General features: G+C 39.4%; 1 protein-coding gene across 1 annotated transcript in view; it reads right to left on the bottom strand.

Moving 5' to 3' along the window:
• KIF26B (kinesin family member 26B) overlaps positions 1 to 21,390 on the bottom strand; it is a 268,000-nt gene that overhangs the window by 210,949 nt on the left and 35,661 nt on the right. The window lies entirely within an intron of this gene.

Raw genomic sequence — 21,390 nt, 5'->3', positions numbered from 1 at the left:
AGAGATGTGTGACCAAGGCCATGATGCCTTGGTTTTGTGAGAAGTAAGAGCAGTGAATATAGCCAAGCATTTGAGAAAAATTTTGTAAGAACTTTAAAGGAAATGCAGCCTTAGTCAAAACCCTGTTTAATTTACTGCAAAATAGTTCCCTTGATTTGTGCATACGCACACACTCCTCCAGTATGGGGTCAGGATTCACAACATGCTGACATCTTTCCAAAGGCAACTGCTTATTACTCAGATGTGGTTTCCAGTTAAGCAAAATCTGATAGCCAACCACAGGCATACATGAAGATTTACTCTCTCACTTGTGCAACTTTTTATTATAGGGAGAAACAAAGTTTGACCCTTGGCGTTTCAGAGAAATTTTTAAGGCTACAAAAGTAAGAAAACATCTAACAAGTGCTGACTAGCAATAGGTGCAGTATTAAGAAAACAGTATTTAATAGATCAAATATGACATTGCATCAACATGTTTGATCCAGAAAACAGTCCCTAGATACTTTTCTGCTATTAATTCAAGCCAAGACACCAATACACAACAGATATAATTTGACAAATCTACTTCACATTCCTTTAGTATATATCAACTATGATTCTCTTTTAGAATTTATTCCATAGTGTTTGGTTAAGATTCCTGCTCCACAGAATAATTAGCATGTTGACTATATTTGATGTGCAGAGGCTAATTCTAACCCATGCTGTGTAACAAAGATTGGCTAGAAAAGTCACTTGAAATAGTTTCTGGTATCTGACTGGACTGAATTTTTAAAGCACTTCCAGCATGAGCAATCATGCTTAGTAATTCCAAATAGGATTTCCGAGAACTGCCATGGATGTGATTTCCAAATTAAAGTTGCACTTAAGCAGAGAGCACATTTACTGGATTATTTCAGTGTCCAGAGACAAAGAAACATCAATATCATGAGAATTGTTAAGAGCAAGTTAACTCAATGGAAATTTTGAGTTTTGATTGCATATGTGGAAAGAAATACAAGGAAGAGGAAAGCTTTCTGTATATTCAGCCTCTATTTTTAATTGATAGCTATTTTTTTCAGAGCTTTGGTGAAAAGAGCTGTTTCCACTTGAGAGAAAATCCAAATTCCTTCAAGTTTTTTTCAAACTATTTACATATAGAACTATCTAGTGAAACTATAAACTCATACCACTGTACTGAAGTCGGACTGTTAAAGAAGCTGAACTGCTAATATTGCCTACTGAAACATCACATTTCAGAGTTGAGTATTAAGTGAGCTGAAGTGGAAAAACTCTGTTAGAAGCTTTGCTAACAGTCTACTCCTGCCCAGCAAGACCTACCTCAGACCCCTTGGTACCACACCACCTGGCCAAAGCCTCCAGGTAGGAGTAGCTCAGGAGCTTGGATAGCCATCCATGCTTTCTAGCGTCCTCCTCTGGGGTAAAATCCTCAATGATATTTTCCCAGCAGTCCTCTAGCTCTTGTTTCAATTTCCCTCTCAAACATTGGTCACTACCTCTGCTAGTACAACTGAGAACCAGTACTGTAAACTCCAACTGCTTAGTGATAATTTTATAGATCAAAAGGGACATGATTTAAGTTGACTAATTTCCTTACTTTGCGTGGTTGCTTCCTTACTTAGAAGTATGCACCTAAAAGAAGTGAGAAGTAAATCCAAAGGCCATCTTCACCCATCAAGGCTGCTTTGCTCTCCAAGATGGAGACAACAGCAGGAGGAAGCATATTCCAACAGAAAATAGTAAGAGCCCCATTAAAAGTTTAACATCAAAGTATATCACAGAAAAGACAAACAATGGAGGCTACCATGTTTAACTCTGGAGAGAATAGTTCATGGAAGCCCTCTCCCTCTTGAAAACTCCAACAGTGAAACCTGAGTTTATCGAACTAGCAAAAATTGTTAGTTGCTGAAATTTGAATTATAGTAAGTATAAAAAGTAAAAGTAAGTAGAAAACCATTTAGCCTTGTGGGAAGGTACCCGATAGAGGAAAAAATAGTAAAATAAAATTAAAATGAACAGTTCACCAAATATTTTGAAATGGTAAACATTTACCAATCAAGTGAATGAAGAAGGAATTCTGGCAACTGAGTCAGAATTTTATTCCAAGGTGCTGAGGGAAAAAAAAAGGGAATTATCCCCTCATCTACCAGCCACATCATCTCTAGGAGTGGAGAAACACTGTTTAAGTCTAAAACTGCAGTGCTCTTGACAGACTTTTTAAAAATTAATAAATAATTGAACCACTGCATTAAATGGTTACTAAGAAATACAGACAGAGCAGGGAATCTCTCACAAAAGGCTGCTTGAAATACCCCGGTTACACTGCTGTTCCCAAGACATAAGTCCTCTGTCCTATTTATTTCCTCATAACTTTCGTGCCTTCTAAAGCTGACACTACCTTGGCTCCCTTCAGAGGGACTGCCAGGCACAGTTGTGTGCCAGTGCTGGAGAACAAAGCCCAAGGAAAAGGTACAAAGCAGCAACAGCAGCTCCACACCCTGACCCTTACTCCCACTGAAGCCACTCCAAAAAACAACCATTTGCTTCCCTGGGGGCACATTTGACAAAAAAAAAAAAAAAAAAAAAAAAAAAAAAAAAAAATAATCCAAGTTTCCAGAGCCTCCATTTGGGCACCATCCACACCTATGTCAAAAGTACAGGATAGTCCTACTCCCTGTAACCCATCAAATGGTAGGATTTTTCAGCAGGACCATTACAGTGACAACCCAACACAATGGTTGGTTGCTCTCTGTGCTGCACAGCAGCTGTACCCCACCACCACCAATATTCTTGGGTGTTTCTATAGAAATAGCTGAATGCAGCAGACCCATACCAAGAACCACCCTAGGCAGATGACGCATGACTCTGCAAGAAGCCCCAAAAGACACAAACAAAGTAGAAGGAATAAAATAAACAAGATTTTCTGTGACCCTAAGGATGGGATTATAACATTTTTTTTTTAAGCTTGAGCAGGAAGCCTTTGTAAATTACATTTCTTGGATTTTATTGTATTATCTTCATGGCACAGTTATTACACATTAAAGGTAATGACTCTCTTCTGCAAGTAACCTAATATTGAACATGATTGATAACCCCTATCTGGGCTTTAGAGAATGCTGAATTTCCTAAATGGAAGGAGGGAACTGAGTTGGATGAGGTGAATAGGGAATAGCTTGAGTGGATTATGTGCATGCATATGAAAAACCAACTGCTAGGTTTTCATTAGATCACAGTATTTTCTTGAAAATACCCACTAATGGCAAACAAATGGGAAAAAAAATCTCCAGATCTTCCATTTGTGGGTAATTCTGCTCAGACCCCAAAATATATATTATTGTTGCTCTTATCCATTTGATAATTTTGTGAACACACATACAACACAAAGACACACACACACAGTACCTACATGTGTGCACTCCAATGCTCACACACTGATGGGAAATTCAGGCTCAGAATTTATATTTCAAGGGAAATGTGTCCATTTTGATTTCTCTTGTTCCTTTAAATTGTGTTTGTGGGCTGGAATCACTGAGCAGACTGATGCCTGATTATCTTGAGATGCTCTAAAGCACCAGGTTTGCTCAGGCACCAAAGAAGACATGGGGCAATATGGGGGGCAGCCCAATATGGGAGGGCATGCAGAGACTTCCACAGGCAAGACAGAACAAAGTGTCCACACTCACACAAACACCATTTCTCTCCTAGATCTGTGCTTTTAAGACTGGGTTAACCATCATCTCCAGTGAGTAAGAGGCAAAACCAAATTCATAGTATTCTGACTCTCTAGCTCACCAATTCATTAATGAATCATCTCACTGCTCCAGCAAACCTAGTCAAATTGTCTTGGCTACATTCATTACTTTGCTCTTAACTAGGAGAGGGAGGGAAAAAAAAGCCACAATAAATTTTTTTTAAAGTAGCAGTTAAATTAAACCATTTTAATTATAGAACAGATATGTTTCTTTGTGAAACAAAAATATTACTTGTAGATGTGGGGTTTTTTGGGGGTTTATTTTTTTGGGGTTTTTGGGGGGTTTGTTTGGGGGTATGTTTCAGTTTGGTTTCTAATGGAAGTTAAACCAAAGATCTGAAAATCCTTAAAAAGCACTATGCAATCACTTAATAGCCTCCTAATCATGAAACCAGAGCAAGCCACTGACAAGGACCAGTCTCTGCTGTAACTGCAAAACACATCAGTGTTTCCACCTGCTGTCACACTTCTTTGGCAAAGTTGTCCTAGGAGCTTTAAAGCTATTTTATTCATTCAAGCACTCACATTGTTAACTTCACCCTCAAAAAACCACCCCAAAATACAGTACATTAAACACAACAAGACAGTAGAGAAACTTTGATCTGGTGGTACCTGACAGTTTGTCAAAGTTTTGGGAAGTGCATTATTCCCTTCTTGCAGAAGGGGAGAAAATTCCTCTTTTCTGTCCAGCAGAGCAGGTATGGGGGGAAATAACAGGGAAGATTACCTGGAAATTATTCCCTTCAGCCCTGTCATTTGCCAGAGAAGCCACCAGCTGCTACTCATCCTTCCCCAGACCTCAGCAAGCTCTGAGAGGGCAGCAGGATCTCGAGAACAGCATTTGTTAGCGCTTGTGTGAGGTCAACATGGTGGCACTACCAGGAGGTGGTAAAGGTTATTTTAGAGACAATGTACCAAACTTCCAGAAATTCTCGACCCATCCCCACTACTCCTCCTCACACAGACACTGATAAACATTTTCAAGGTACACTGTAAAATTAAAGTGTCACATTATGGAAGTTGGTATTTATCATGTCAGCCTTTTGATTTTTTGAAGGCTTGGCAACTCTTGTACTTGACATTATAACAATCAAGTTGTGGAAAGATTTTTTTCTACTTTAAAAGTGCTTCCAGTAACAGTTTCCTGAGATAAGTCTCCATCAATAATAGCCCAAAATATTTCTCCTTTCTTCTTAAACTTGTGTCAGGTACAAGCTGGGGCCTCTATGACATGGGATATTTTCCAGATTCAAGAGCTAATAAACAGAACAACCTCATGTATTCAAATACTAAAGAAGGGAAACAATGAAAAATTTAAAAAAAAAACAAAAGCAACTGCTTGGAACTATGGAGAAGGAAATAAGTCATCAGTTCAACAGCTCTTGACATTATTTATTCTCTCATTCATGTTACAAGGGAGGACACTGCACAAAAGTGGTTGAACAACAACCTATGACCTTCAATAACAAAGTCAGGGAAGAAGTTTTGTCCCATGCAAGTTCTGTAGATTGTCCATTTTCACAGACATGTTTGCCTGTCGATCTTTCAACGCAGTAGTTTTGCATCTTTACTGTGCCAATAGTGTCTTAGAACACATCATGCCCGTTTTAAAATAGAAAGGTTCAGAGTTTTTTTCTAAAATATTCTCAAACTTAAAGGCAGGAATTCCCTCTTTTTCTTTTTTAAGCTATGCCCAGAATGAATACTGACTTCAAAACTTTACGTCCCAGTAAGTCCATCAGAGGAAGGCTGAGGTCTGAACCCAAAACACCAAATGCTCTGGGTTTCCCTACAGCAGCCCCCAAGCAGCCAAGTGCTTATCTGTGCAAGCAGATCCACAGAAATCAGTAAAGCACGAAGCATGCAGGAGATATCATGACACATACAGTTTGCAGTTTACCTGTAAGGCTAAGTGGAACTTAAAATGGAATATTTGGAAGTGAATGGAATGAACAGAGAATGTTATCCCATGATAATGAAATTGACTCGGGTGACTGAAAAGCTGCCTACATAAATGATATGCAGACTGCTGGACTAAAATTTATGCACAGTGATTGAAATGCAGTTTGTGCCATAGGTTAAAAATTATAGCATTATAATTCTGCAATATTTCATCCTTCATGTTTTGTTTTTTTTTCCTTGAACTGCTCTTAGCGTCATTTTTCTTGACAGAATTTTTCCTTTTAAACTTGAATAACCTCACTCTTCTTAAAAACTGCCTTTCTGAGCTTCTCTTCCAATGCATCAAAAGAGCAACACATGATCATAGCAAGTAATTTGCTCGAACCATACTCTCACTACTCAACTTTGAAACAAATATACTCAGGTATTAGTTTCTAAGAATTTGCTTTCTTCCTACATTGGTTTAAATGTGGTAAACTCTACACAAGCTTCCAGCTTCCCTCTCCGTTAGCTCAGAATCAACCTTATACTACAGTGAAGAACAAAGCAACTCCCAGCTTGCCTCCTTACCAGAGAAGCAAGAAGTGTTCAACTGTGCCTAACACACACTTAAAATGTGCAAAGAAGCAGTGCACGGTATCAGGGAGATCTAAACTAGCCTCTAATATGCTGCTAGAAATTAGTCTGAAAAAGTGCATTTTTGCAGTACTAAAAAGTACTAAAAATGTCAACGTTCAAAAAAAACTCCCAAAATATCAAAGCAACAAAACAAAACACCCACCTCCACCCACTTCTGTTCCTTGTGAAGCCCAAGAAGTACTCAGCCCCAAAATAATAACTATTTTTGAATGCAAGCTTTTCCCAACAATGGAGAAACAGAGGAAATACGAAAAGTTACATACAATAAATTATTTTTCCTTACTTCAGATGCAAATAACTAACCTACAGCCAACTTCACTGCCTGTAGTGACCAGTGCACAACATTTAACTAGCTGTTTATCCTTACAAGTTATTTCTACTCCTAGATCTATTATTAACTTTGTTTCTGAAGGAATATGTATGGGGCTTGCAATATCCAAAGAGTACATTCAATGTAGTTTGACATATATTTCATCCATGCTAAGAACTACTGTAACTTTTGAAGTAAGGCAGCATATTGTAAATGACTTGTAATTTTGGGAATAAGGGAAGAAAACTAACCAAAAGGTTGCCAAAATTAGCTTACCTTTCCAAGCTTTCATTTCCCAAAATGATTTAACAAATGCCTCCTTATCATACACAAGCAGCGTGTTTGTGGGCAACTGAAAGTGAGTAGTTGAGCTCTCAGACTGAAACAGAAGTGATGAATGATAAGAAAGATCTTGGAAGGGGGTTAATCTGTCTTTCTGACAGCTGAGTTAAGATAGGGGTCATTGAAGTCTCTCTCAATCCTACAAATTAGCCGTACATTCTCAGACACAAAATTTCAAGGTTAAATCTACCAAAGCCATTATAAATAGTAACTCAGTAGAAACCTTTACTGAGGTTTAAGTAGTTTTCCTACCATACACACAGAGCCCATCTACAGGCACCTTCTGCTGAGAATTATTTTGACTCATGGTACCAATCCCCTCTCCCCAGCTTGCTATCCCAACCAAGGCAGTTCAGACATATCCCCATCAGCTCAATGTATTTCCACTCCCACAAATCAGTTTTGATGCCCAGTCAAGCTGCCCACATGAATATTGAATGAAAAGTAAAGAAAGATTCAAGTAAAAACTCAAACTGGAACTTGTCTGGTACATACAAAAGAGGGATTCAGAGCTTGGAAGGAGGGGTCAAAGCAACCTGGAGACACACACAAGCTGGGGAGCCTGCAATAAATGGTCATTTGTGGACCATCCTTGGACAGGAAAACACAAATACTAAGTAGGGTCAAAGGCTTTGAGCCACTAAAGCAGGAATGACTGAAATCAAATCTTGATAAACATTTCCAGCTATGATTAGAAAACTGCAAAAGAAACCCTGAAAATACTAGTTAAGCAACTTTTTCCAAGTTTACTATTTCTTAACACACTTACGTACAACATCTCTTGCTTGTTACACTTTTCTCAAGAATGTTCTGAACTCTTGAACCTCATAGAAGGAAAACAACATAATTTCAAATAACTGACTTCAAATCAGCTTTTTATTATCCTGTTTCTCACATGCCTGTAGTTATGTTGAGAACAGTTGGTAGTGACAAGAACAAAACTGTACTTCATTTTGAAGCAGAAAGCTCCATGCAGGGTATTTGAATTTGAATTGTCTGTAAAGACAATACAGTTAGAGTGCTCACTGATTTAAAAAAATATATACCTAAAACTCACAGGTTCAACTCAGGCAAAACCCCAGACCTTTGTATTTTCTTCTACTTTATTCTCAACACTCCTCTTCAAGAGGTTACAAACAGCAATTTTCCCAAGCAAATATGAGTATCTTATGAACTGCCATGAGTCACTTGTTTTTTTTAATTAGCTTGATCTTTTCCATACAAGGCACTGCCACCATCTAACAGATATCCCTGAACAACTGTGAGTACATTTAAACCACACAGACTCATTTTATGGCTGCTCAGTGAATCAGCTCTCAGATCCCAACACTTCCCTTCAGGAAATCAAACTTATCTTCAGGCCAAGTTCCAAGTATAGAGTACTTAAAATTGACAGCATTCCTATTCTTTAGTGGTGGAAGAAAATGCATTAAAAACCAGCTCTATCACTACAATTATGACCTTTTCCTGTCTCTAATAATGAAAGCCAAACCACTTCATTTACTCTAGAAAAAGGGAATAGACACATAACTGCTCCAGAGTGATTTGCTTTTTCAAATGCCTATAGGCATTCTGGGATAGTAACTAGTTCCTGATGCTCCCCAGTGCTACATCTAGTAACAGTGGATGACTTAGGAATAAAGATCAATTGGTTTTTTTTGTTTGGGGTTTTGTTTTGGAGGTTTTTGTTTGGTTTGGGGTTTTGTTTGTTTTGTTGTTTGTTTTTTTTAATAAAATCATCACATCAAAATAATATTCATGCTTAGTAGTCAATACCAATGTTCCTAACACAGGAGGAGCTAAATCTTTTCCTGTTTTATCAACAGACAACTGATCATTTAGATCTAGATATACTACCAACAGTTCACAATACACTGTATACATTGCTGACAAGAAAATAAATCTATAACCTAGACTTCTGAAGAACCTGTAAGCTTCTGAAAGGTAGAAGGCGTGCCAGATTTGCTTCAGAAAAAAGGGCTAAACCCAGCTGTGGTTTGCGCTAACTTGTTTGGCATTTGGTTTTCCTTAAAAAAGGAAAAGCTGACAGGGGAGGTTGGAGAGAGGAATAAAAAAAAACACCCGATATGTGAATTGGTGCTGTGGTGGTGCTGGGAGAACAATCTCTCAATGAGTTAGGTAATTAAAAAGTCCAGATAAATCCAATATTTAACATGGAATGAACTTTACTATGAAGATACTGTGTGTAGTTTAACCTACTGCACGTGCTATTTCCATTCCTTACTAAACAGAATTTGAGGCACAACTTTTATGTGAGGGGCCACTGCAGGTGTGACACATTACACCAGCATTTAGTTCCAGTTTTGATCCTGACTCTGCATGGTGCTATCCATACCTGTTGTAACTTATTGCAGAGGTTCCATACTGTTGTCTCCTTATTGCAAAAGTTTCATAACTTCTTGGTGTTTCTCGTGGGTAGCTCCTCAGAGCACTGACTCTTTCTTCTTCACAAAGCAGCCAACTGACTCCAATTCCCTCTCACCCAGCCACCCCACTCTTTTGTAGCAATCTTCTTCTCACTGGTCACAGCTGTGGCCTGGTAAAGTCAGGCCTGTTCCCAATCTTCAATAATTGTCTCAGCTGCAACTCCTTAGGTGTAAGATTACCTTCTACACTATCTATATTTCTTATATTCTCTCCCCCTACACATACCAATTCAGAATATTCTCTGTGTGTATGGAGTGCCATAGACATTGTGTGACTTTCACAGCATCTGTTCTACCAACAGGCTCATCCCGAGCCTCAGCATGTGGAGGCTGCACTGCACATCTGCTCTGCAGATACCTGAGAGAGGACAGTTAAACATGGGAAGGCCTCCTGCTGGCAGTGTCAGCCATGGGGGTCTCCACTCACACAGGAAAACACTCTGCACTGGTTTCCTGGACCCAAGTGTGTGCCATTGCCATTTGTTCTATAGCAGAACGTAGATTACAGGAAAGCCACACATGCCAGTCAGTACAGACCATGCAAGGCCTCTACTAGCATCTATTCAAGCTCCTCACCATGTAAATTGTGAATGAATTGCTAATTATTTCTCGTTTATTTCTAGTTCTAAAAAAAACACTGTCAGAAAAGCTTTCTAGTAAAGATTGCTAAACAAAATAAATCACTAAGTATTAAAATATCTTGGATCAGCAAGGAACCAACAGAGAAAAATGAACCAATTATTCAGTACAGCCAAAGATCAGCTGTAAGGTTTGAGGTCTGTTAGCTTATTTTAAAGTATATTTACCTGCAAGTGGATGTCCAGAACCACATTTGCTGAACACTTCTCTTGCCACTTTGAAAACTCAGTTGCAGAACCTATACATCCTGCAGTTTGCTAGCCCAGCATGAAAAAAAGTGAAGCCTACAAAGAAGCCTGCTGCCAATCAAGCAGACCTGGAATTACTAAAATCAATGTTAATCCTTAGTCACTAACCTGTTTGTTCTTTAGCTATTTAAAACGGAAGAAAAGAGAGCTTTGATCCAGCTCCAATAAAAATATTGTTGTTTACATACAATGTTCAATATGTTTGGCATGATCTGGAATTGTTTCAGAGATTGGCGGTCTATTTCACAACTCTTGCTATTAACACTCAAGATTCTTCTGGCTCAGAAATGCTGGACTGACTTTCTTGCAGCTAAAAATTCATTTACCTGTAAGGAAAACAAACTTTAATAGCTGCTGCCATATCTACTGAAAATACTTTTAATAATAACCTCTCCAGAGGCTAAAGAGTGTCAAGACACAACTGGTACCAATTACTTTTAGAAGGTATTTGACTACCACAGATTAAAAAAGGTAGACTGAGCTTGGTAACTATTGTTTGGATTGGGTTTATTCTTTTTATTTAATTTTATGAAACATTCAATTCAATATGATGGAAACAGATACTTCTTTTAAAAACACTGGAAGGTTGTTAAGAATTTTACTGTATGGTTGGTACCTTGCTGTGGCAGCCTTGAACACACCTTCACATTGTACAGGAACTGGTGGAAGGCTTGACACCCATCTGTTATCTATTGGCATTTAGTAGAAGCACAAAGCATTTGTTGTAGCAGGAAAAAAATGAAGGGCTGCAAAAGAAAACTATTCTCTTATATATCGCATCTAAACAAAAGCAGATTTCAAAGATATTCACTGAAGCAAAATAGTGCTTTCCAAAGATTTGGGAAAAATGCAGTTCTTACCCACACCAGACAACAGATTCTGGTGCAGCCATGGTCTCAGAAATCAGGGTGCCCCTCTGGGCAGGGCCTTGCACATTTTCAGCACTTGCCATCCAGTTTCCACAGCAAAACTGAAAATTGCCATCTTGAATCAGGGGACACCAGGCTCTATTTCCTCCCTCACAATGCACTCCTCTGGCAGCTGTAAGACCAGCTTATACTGGGGCCACTCCTCTGCAGAAACAGATCTTCCCTTTTCCCCTGGAGTGCTGCCCCTTTCCTCTCCACAGTCCTTAAGCACCAGTGTTAAAGCTAAAGAATTGCTTTGTGCCTACAGCCAACTGATGGAAAGCCTAGAAAAATATTTTTAAACTCCCCATCTGAGCACAGGAGATGCATGATGGGTTCACCACTATTCTTTGCTTTTACAGTTTGCTTATAAGCAGGAAGGAGTTCACAAGATTTAGCCAGACAAAATAAACAAACCAGAAAAAATACACACACTATTTTCCACCTCTTTAATCACATCTAAGAACCTTTTAAGTTCTTAGGTGGAGAACTCCTCCTGTTACTCTGTCTTTCTAAACTCACATAGCAACCATCTTCGGGGATGTACAATTACACAGCATTCAATGCACTCACTTTGACACTAAAATGCATCATAAAGCACATTACAACTCTCCAGCATCCCAAACATATCCACCACCTATCCTGACAGCCACAGACAACAGCCAAGAAGAGATTATGGTTTAGGTCAGACAATTTTATAAGTATTTTATTTACATTCAGTTTACTCAACCGTACAATTAAAATTGTAGATAAAACATCTTTGCCTAAGATTTAATACCTTCAGTTAATGCATCCTCTTGCCAGCCTAGATCATACATTTCAAGCTTGGCTTTGATAAGATAAATCATAAACTCAATATTCCCAACACAAATGAAGAGTACAGACACAGAAGAGAGTAAGACAAACAAAAATTTGTGCTTAAAACCAGAAATAAATCAAAGGCACAAATCCCAATTACTTAAAAGTCACTTTAAAAAAAAAAAGCATAGAACCATATAATGGTTGGGTTGTAAGGGGCCTTAAAGATCATCTTGTTCCAATCCTCCTGCATGGACAGGGACACCTTGTACTACACCAGCTTGCTCAGTGCCCCATCCAACCTGGCTTTGAACAACTCCAAGGATGAGGCATCCACAACTTCCCTGGGCAACCTGCAGTGCCTTACTACCCCCTGAAAAAGAGATTTTTTTTTTTTTTCTCCAATGTCTAATTTAACCTACTGTCAGTTGAAAGCCATGCCCCTTGTCCTGCTACTATATGCCCTTTTAAGTAAGACTCTCTTCCTATTTTTCTTGTAGATGCCCTTCAGGTACTAGAAGTCCATAATGGGGTGACCCCTAAGCCTTCTCTTTTCTAGACTGAAAAATCCCAATGCTCCCAGCTGGAGACAGTTGGAGAGCTGCATCCAAATCTGGAAGCATCATTGCAGGTGGGGTCTCACCAGAGCAGAGCAGAGGGGCAGAATCCCCTTCCTTGCCCTGCTGGTCCCTCTCTGATGCAGCTCAGGATACAATTGGGTTTCTGGCCTGTGAGTGCTGGGTCGTGTCCAGCCTCTCACCCCCCAGCACCCCCAAGTCCTTCTCCCCAGGGCTGCTCTCTCTGTCTGTTCATCCCCCAGCCTGTGCTGACACCAGGAGTTCCCTTGACCCAGGGGCAGCACCTTGCACTTGGTCCTGTTAAACCACACAAAATTCCCATGGGCCAACTTGGCAAGCTCGTCCAGATCCCTCTGGATGGCATTCCATCCTTCAGGAGTGTCAGCCACACCACTCAGCTGGGTATCATCTGCAAGCCTGCTGGCGGTCCACTTGATCCCTTTTGTGTATTGTAATCTATTCCTTCTAAACACTTGCTCAGGCAAGAACCTGTGCACACTGCCTTGGCAAGGAGACACTGATGCCCTCTCCCTCAATGTCTGTGCCAGTAAACCACTTAAGGTTTTAAGAAAAGCTGCTGAATTTGTGGATTTGACTTTTCAGTTATTTCATAAGATGGAGGTCAACAAGAATTTAAACAATATAATTTTAAAAAAGAAAGGCCATGCTGACCTCTTCTACTTCTCCAGCCAAACACAGGATGTCTGCTGGATTAGCCAAGGGGCATGCTGCTTGTTAAGTACCCAGTGTTTTAACACAACATGCTTTCATTCTGTTATAAACACTTAATAGCAAGCACACATCACGAGACACAGTGGAAGAGCTCCCCTACTGGGCTGATTGCTCACCATTCAAAAGCTTGCAAGCCACTTGAATTAACTCCTAAATAAATCTCTATACCTACCCCTTTTCCCCTCCCACAGCACTGTAACCCCCAGTGGCTGGCAACAATCCAAGCCAGAGCTTGTGTTACTGCAGAGCCCAAGAACCTCTTCATACCCATTCCCTCATCACAACTTACAGCTGGCCTTTTTGACTGAGAATATGAAATGTTGTTTAAAATGTAAAAATGTAAAAATGATAACTTCCTGCTACTCCAGTCAAGAAAGGGAAACGGGAAGTATCTAGAACTAGAAAGCAGTAGGCACAAAGTGCATTTGGAAAACCACAGTTGGTGAAAAATACTTGCCCTTCTTTGTACTTCAACTACCAGGTATTCTCTGACTTTCAGTTAAAAACCATAGTGTGATGCAAAATGGAGAGCCTGTTTGCAAAGTAAATGCCATCTAACAGACCAAAATCATACTGTAAATTGAAGCTGTGTAACATCTCCTCTGCTCTGCATCAGGGTCTTTGGAGTCCCATTGCTTTTTGTACACTTAGTCATGGTGCATAAAACAAAGTAGGTACTAAAGTACATGCAGGATTGAAAGCTAAAATTTCAAAATTATTTTGTTATTTTCTGAGGCCGACTCAGATCTTTCTATAGCCTTCCTTCTGCATTTATGCTAATCTTTGGTACCTTTACCTATAGCATGCCTGGTAGGAATGGAGGCAAAGCCACAATACAACTTGCAGAGGAGCCCAGAGGAAAGAAAAGCTCCCAGGTATGTCACTGAGTTTACGGATGTTCTGCTGGGAGACTGCAGTGTGTAAAAAAAGAAAGGAAAAGCAACAAGGAATATCTCTGGTTTTTGCTTCACCTGTCCCAAGACAGGTGTTATCAGCAATACTTTAAAGAATAACATGGCAGCCCGACAGACAAAACATGGGATTTCAAGACTAAAAGATATCACTTCCTCAGCAGCTCTCATGGACAGATTCCTTAACAAGCATGTTCTTTGGGTACAGTTTATTATTAAAATATCACATACTCCCCATTTATTTGAAATCCTTCTCACACTCTATTTGCCCAGCATGCATAGGATTTTAAAATTTCAGTGATCATTTCTTTGCTAACTGTTTCATATTCAGCCACTAAAAAGGAGGTAAAACACAGCATTAGAAGTACCATGTAAAAAATATTACACCAGAAACACAGCCCAGCTAGAACTTCTGCTCTAATCAACTAACTGTATTATGTCAAGGAAGATGCAAAACACTTCAAATTCAATCTGATGTACAATATACCAGAAGTCACCTTCCCCTTCCTCCAGTGACCAGCCTGTCCCAAAAAATGAGGACCAACGTCACATAGCTGATTTCAGAGCATCTTCATCCTGCAGTCACAGTAACAGTTTCTTTCATAGGAAAAGTTAATATTAAAGCAAATAAAGGAGGAATATCTTCAGAGACTGTTTCAGTATTGTATCTTTATAAGTTCTGTAACTTATCTGCTACAAGCTCATTGTAAGCTTGCTCTCATTTTTGTTGCCTCTGTGTTTCAGTGGTTAGGAAGAGATCGGCCCAAGAGGGAGCCTTTGGGTCTGGGACACATTCAAAAAGGCACTGGGGACCCAGGGCAAGGCAAGTACTAGGAATGCAAACACAAATCAACAGCTGGGTACAGTTCCACTCTGTTCTTTCAGTTTTTCCCACAAAACCACAAACACTGTGAGATACCCTGTTGCTGGAAACCCCCTTACCAAACCATCTGCAGACAATTAATACATCACTGCAATTTTATCTGTTTCTACATTACAGTAGAAGGAAGCTTGTTATGTCCCAATACAAACACAGGCAAGGCAACATGTGAAATCCCATATTCCCAGCGACTGACAACATTCAAATTTAAAACACTGGCTAGCCACCACTTTTTGCAATCAGCAGTAATTAAGAGATTAATATGACATAGTTAACAAAGCTGTAAACAGAAACTCAGTTCTTGCCTGTGAATGCTGATTTAGAACATGAAGAATAATTCTAGTAATACAAAAATAATTGTTTTATCAAAAGCCAGGCCACATTTTGCCTCTCTTTACCAATAGCATGGGCCGAATCCTACTGATGTCCTCAGCTAATTTGGATTTAGCTACATATTACAAGCATGCTGGCAAGCAGCCAGAAGAGATCATCAGCAGATGGCAGAATTGACTACAATCTATTTTGTAGTTGGACCACACGGCTGTGTCTGCACTGAGTGAGGAAATAAGACTTTCAAAAGGGGAGGAGAAAAAATAAATTGGATTCAGAAGACTCTGTAGCTTATTGCTCTTCCCCTCTCCCTCCCTCCCAAAAGGAATAAATGAGAAAGATAAAACACACATGTGCTACAGAGAAATATCTTGAATAAAGAGCTAAGCTATAGCCTGCTAGTATTCTCTAATGAGTGTGTTCCTGATTTCCACACAGTTGCTGTAGACATGTTCCTGGTCAGTCAGATGATTCAGGTGTCATGGGGGATTGCACAGCAAGGCACCCACCCCGTACATCCCAGTCAGCATTCACAGACTCCAACACAGCACAGCTACAGTGTGAACTTCGGTTCAAATCCCAGAAAGGTCCTACAACAATCTTTAAGGTGGCTGTACTAGCTGTCAGAAAACAGGGACTTATAAGTATAATCCCTCCATAGAAAATCCTTGTTCCTATTCTAGGACGAAGGGACACAAACCATCATCATAGTTGTATCACAGTTTAGACAAATCGGTTAAAGCCAGAGGCTGGTGTGCTACATACTTGCTCAAGTGCTCATCTAAAGATCACAGCTTCCTTGGGCTGCTTGCAATTCCTGTGAAACAAGACAGGTAATATTTCATTCCACCATTTTTTTTTTAGTTTTTCACAGATGGAGGAAATGAGGCTCAGCATCACTGCAGCTTTCTCAGCTTAACAGCCTGTCAGAGAAGGTTTTACTACTAAATCTCAGTGGCATAGCTCATCACAAAGCCATGCCCAAAACAAATTCAAAGAATCTAGAGGACAGAAACCAAGTCCACAGATGGAATGAAAACCCACGAGTAGTTCCAGCACGCCAAGAGCTACAGTACATGTAACAGTAAGTAATTCTCTCTCAAGAAAAAGAGAGAATGGGAAGATTGGAGGCATCTGGGAGTGGGGAGGAGATACTGTTAGCAATGTTACCACTGGCTTTCCTTAAAGCCTTTCCCAAAAGCCTTAGACATGATTGTCTGAGTTGATGTTTTTCAGATGAGGTAACAAAATCTTGCTAAACTAAGGATCATTAACAGCCTACAACCAGACAGTCAATTTATACCATTATTTGCAGTTTTAAGCTTAATCAGCACCATGTGTCCCCACAAGATGACTGAGTAGCACTGCACAAGGTTAGACCATCTGGAGCTGGGATTTTACTTTCTTTTGATTCTTAACTGTTACCACTAATTCTGGTGTGCCCGCTGTTTCCCTGAGCTTTAGCCCCTTCTGCCAGATCAAGATCCTGTGTATAGATATAAATGCTGACACAGAGAACATTTTTGCCTCCCACCTCCACAATAACTCACAAGCACATCATTTCTCAAACACTTCCATGCCTTACAGAATTCCTTTCTTTGTCTTCTCTAGTTTACTCCTTCTCCTCCTCCCCCCCCCATCTCTTCTGACAATTTAAAGAAACAAATGTCAGACCAAGAAACCTCATGTCATGTCTTCCAATGACAGTCCATGTTGACCAGATGACCCTTACTGAGACTACATCAGCAGAATTCAGCATGACCACACCTATTTTCATTCCTCAAAAGAAGATCCAGTGCCTAAGAACCTCAAGTTTTTTCCCTACTCAATATAAGAGCTCCAGTAAAGACAAGTGTGCACATGCTGCTCATGCATCTTGCTCACTCCTGCAAGCATGCGCTGTCAGTCATCACCACAACTTCTGGAGAGAGCAAGTTTCAAAACAACAAACTGCATATTCTGGAGCAGGACTGATATTTCAACATATTGTCCTTAGTCTTAAACTAAAGACAATTACACTAAATATAAAGCGCCCAATAACAAAGAGCCGTGATAAATCAATTTTGCTTGCCTGCAGTACAATCTGGATTTAGCTACTTAGTACATCTTAATAAACAAGACACCCATTCAAAGCATAATAAATGAAATGTTTTGCCTTGAGGGACGGTTTTACTTAATAGTTTGGTGTTACAATGACAGAACATGTGATCTGTCAGTATGAATATCCTTTGTTCTCTGGAACGTTTTGAAAATGGGTGGTCTGTCTGCTTCACACTAGATCATGCTTGAAACACATAGCACCCTTCACATCCACAGCAACATGCTTAGCACACAGAAATCATTTTGCTTTGATAATGAAATCAAACAGAAATCCCAAAATAAACAAACAATGGTTCTCTGGAACATGATTCCCTAGTTTCCAAAGTCTGTGATGTACTTTATACCAAGTCACAGAAAACCCACACACAGAAAAAGCAATTTGGCAATATGATTTAAACAGTCAAAAGAAAAAACAAAGAAATCACCACAGAAACACAAACCAATAAGAAGCTGAAAGACAGTTGGTGCTTTATCTTGGCATTAGAAAGTTTGATAAAATAATGAACTTCAGAGCAACCTTATGGCTGAAGCTTCCATCCCTATTTGCCATACAGTTAAACACAGACATGGGAACAACTGAGTAATCTCAGTTTCTCTCTACTCAAGTGTCTACAGGTACCTACAGTGTCATACAATGGACAAGCAGCATGAAGCCAATCCTGCTGGCAAAGGCAGAACAACTGGAAAATTAAAATTACTGCATCTTCAGTTATCTGTCCCCACACATATGTATTTGCTGTGGATGTATTACATTTATAAGCAATATGAAATGTTACAAGGGGAGATTTAAAATAATTCTCCAAACCTTGAATAAATTCCTCTCCATGGACACCAGCCTCAGAGATACTGAATCTGATCCCATACACAGCTCACATAAATACATAATTCCCTATCAAGGCCAGTTGTAACACTGATGTTTATTATGATTATTTAATCCTTATCCCCAAATTACACACATGTTGACACACAGTGGAAGACGAAATTTTCTTCCCTCTTTCTGACAGACTATACACCAATCTGCCACCTCTCAGGTTATCAGCCAAGCACAGAAATAGCTGTATCTGATCACAGTAATAGTCCATCCATCTCTTCTACACCAATTCATTTAGGGGTTTATTTGTCCCTGATGCATGAGAGTTTCTCTATTTCTAGATATTTAATCTGATTTTGAGTAACATAAACCCTTCTGGTCTCAAGTTTCCTTCAGACTCTAGTCACCCTAGTTTGTCAATTATATCAAAATTAGTGATCACATTTGTAACCCCCTTTGCAACAAATGCCCCTAGTTGCCAGACTAAGCATAAAAGGCATTTTAGATTGAAGTGATTCTGCAACAATGAGTGTGAATAGGGAGGGGAGGACGTGGTGAGCGAGTTTGTGATCCCATAGGAAGTAACTCAGGGAAAAATGAAAAGCTGCTCTTTTCTATAGGAGAATAGCATTAAAAGATCTAACAGCAAAATGTTCTTCTGGGGATGAAAGTCCAGATATATAACAGCAGCTCAGTAAGGCTTCATCAAGAGCCCTTTCAGGACTGTAGAAGTCAAACAGGAGAGGTACAAAGAAACATTATTAGGAGTGAATATAAAGAGACACATACAAGCAGGAGAGATGCAAAAGTCAGAAAGGCTAAGGCCCAGGCACACCATGAGTCACAACTACCAAGGGAAATAAAAAGTTACAATAAGGAAGTTAGATTAATAAATAGAAGTAGAAAGATAGAGAATAGACAAATCCATTACTGTAGGAAAGTCTTCTAGTAACCAAAAGAGAATGTGAAGAAATACCTGATGGCACAGCTCAGACAATTGTCTTTACCTTGAGCTTTGCACTATTTTTAATAAGAATTAAGAACTAGGATTTTAAGATAGGGGGAAAAAAAAGAAAAAAAAGAGCAATTAATTTAAGTAGGTACAGACTATATATTTAGGCTGGCATGGTGTAAAAAATACTGAAATAATAAAGTCATTTTTAAGAATTCGTACATTCATGGAATTATTATAAATCTACCCTTGTAGCATTTCATAGATAGAGTTCTAAAAGGACAAACTGAATTACTAGCAGTAGAAAGGGAGAGATTAAAAGGGATGGTCAGTATAGCTTTGATACCCATAGCAATGCTGAAGTGAAAGAAAGCTTAACTCCGAAGCATGTAGGGAATAACAACAGTCAACAGAAAGGTTTTGTTAAACCAATATATGACTTAAATTATGGCAGAAAAAGATTAGATGTACAACTTAACTGCCTGAATATAATTGAGTTATACCACATATTTCATTTGTGGACTACTGAAGTATGGTTTATATCAAATTACAGCTAAAGAAGCACACAGCTGGATTAAAAAAAAAAAAAAAAAACATGTTTTTGATCAATAGTTCTTGGTAACTCATTATCAAGCTAGGAAAGCATGAAGCATGGCACAATCAGGTTTTCCTCACAGTCCAGTACTACATGATAGCATGAAAGAAAGACTGTCCTCACTTGCAGATTTAGTGGAACTTATCAGTCCAGGAAAAGTACAAGCACCTTAAAGGCCACAGCTAACATGCAACACCATTTCTCTGCTTCCAAATAAAGACATTTCATTATTTCACCAACAAAAAGTGATTGATCCAGTAAATGGAAAAAGAAAGCCCTCGGATTCAAGAAGAGTTACAAGTGTTTGAGCAGTAGTCTTGCAGCACTTCAAGAAGAAAGAGTCCAACACTTTCTATCACTCTCATCCTGCTGTTTTGATGTTGTTCTTCAAGCAGCTGTCTGAGAAGCACAATGTTTGATAGGCTCAGGCTGGGAAATCATTCTGCCAGGCAATAGCAACAATAACCTGACTTAAGTTCTGAGTCACAGTTTATTATAAAAGCTTGACTACATAGTTTCACAAAGTTAATAATAGCTGATCCTTGTATTGACAGCTAGATTGACAGCCTAGGCCCAAACATATGTTGAGAGAGCTGCTATGAGGCAGAACAGAAGTACTCAGACATAAATAGTTCCATCATATTTTTGAAACCATGAGGGGTTTCAAGTCTCCAGAGACGCCTAGATATTAAGTGTCATGATGTGGTTTAAATTGGCATCAAAACACCTCTGAAGGGCACATAAAAGCACGCCTGCAAAACCATGTTTCATGTGCTCATTTTCACATGAGCAATAGTGACCTGAGGCGAAGAGGATTACTGCCCAGAGATTAATGACCACTTGGATTTAACATCCCAAAGTTTCATTTCAAGCATCATCTATGTCTAGATAACACCTAGCACCCCAGAAATGTCTCACTTCTCAGTCATTAGCAAATGTGAACACCCCTGTACCTCACAAAACACATCACTGGCTAGAGGAGATGAGGTAGAATAAAAGGAGTTTTGGAAAGAAGATGGTTGTTTTAACACCCACAGCTCAGGATGGCAAGCTAGCATGCCAGCTGCTGCCAGACAAAAAAATCCCAGAATGAAATGTCAGCTTGTAGAAAGCTTTTATGAGGATTTCTTTCCTATTACTCTGTCCCCCCACATCAGTTACTGCTCCTGAATCAAACAGCAGGGACAAAACCATCAATCTTCCTTCAGATAAAACATAATTAAGCATAAGAGTTTTGCCTCCCTAAGCAAGATCTGCACATCTTTCTCCCCTCAAGTATATGCTCAAAGTCTTGTCTCCCCACCCTCAGTTGTGGAGGGTGAACCATCTGAAGGTCAGGCTCTCCTCCACTCATGTAATCAAATCCCTTTTCCAAGGTCCCATGACTCCCTTGGGGCAGCAAATCAGAGGAACAGGCAGGAAAATGCACTCTGCATATAACCTCATCAGAAAAACAGTTAGCACTGCTTCAATAAGGAAAGGGAGAATGAATTTACTATCGACTCCACTCTACAGATTTA

The sequence above is a fragment of the Ammospiza nelsoni genome, chromosome 3, assembly GCF_027579445.1.
Source record: "Ammospiza nelsoni isolate bAmmNel1 chromosome 3, bAmmNel1.pri, whole genome shotgun sequence".
NCBI classification, from domain to species: Eukaryota; Metazoa; Chordata; class Aves; order Passeriformes; family Passerellidae; genus Ammospiza; species Ammospiza nelsoni.
Note: the sequence above shows the minus strand (reverse complement) of the source record. Positions and strands in the feature narration are given on the sequence as shown.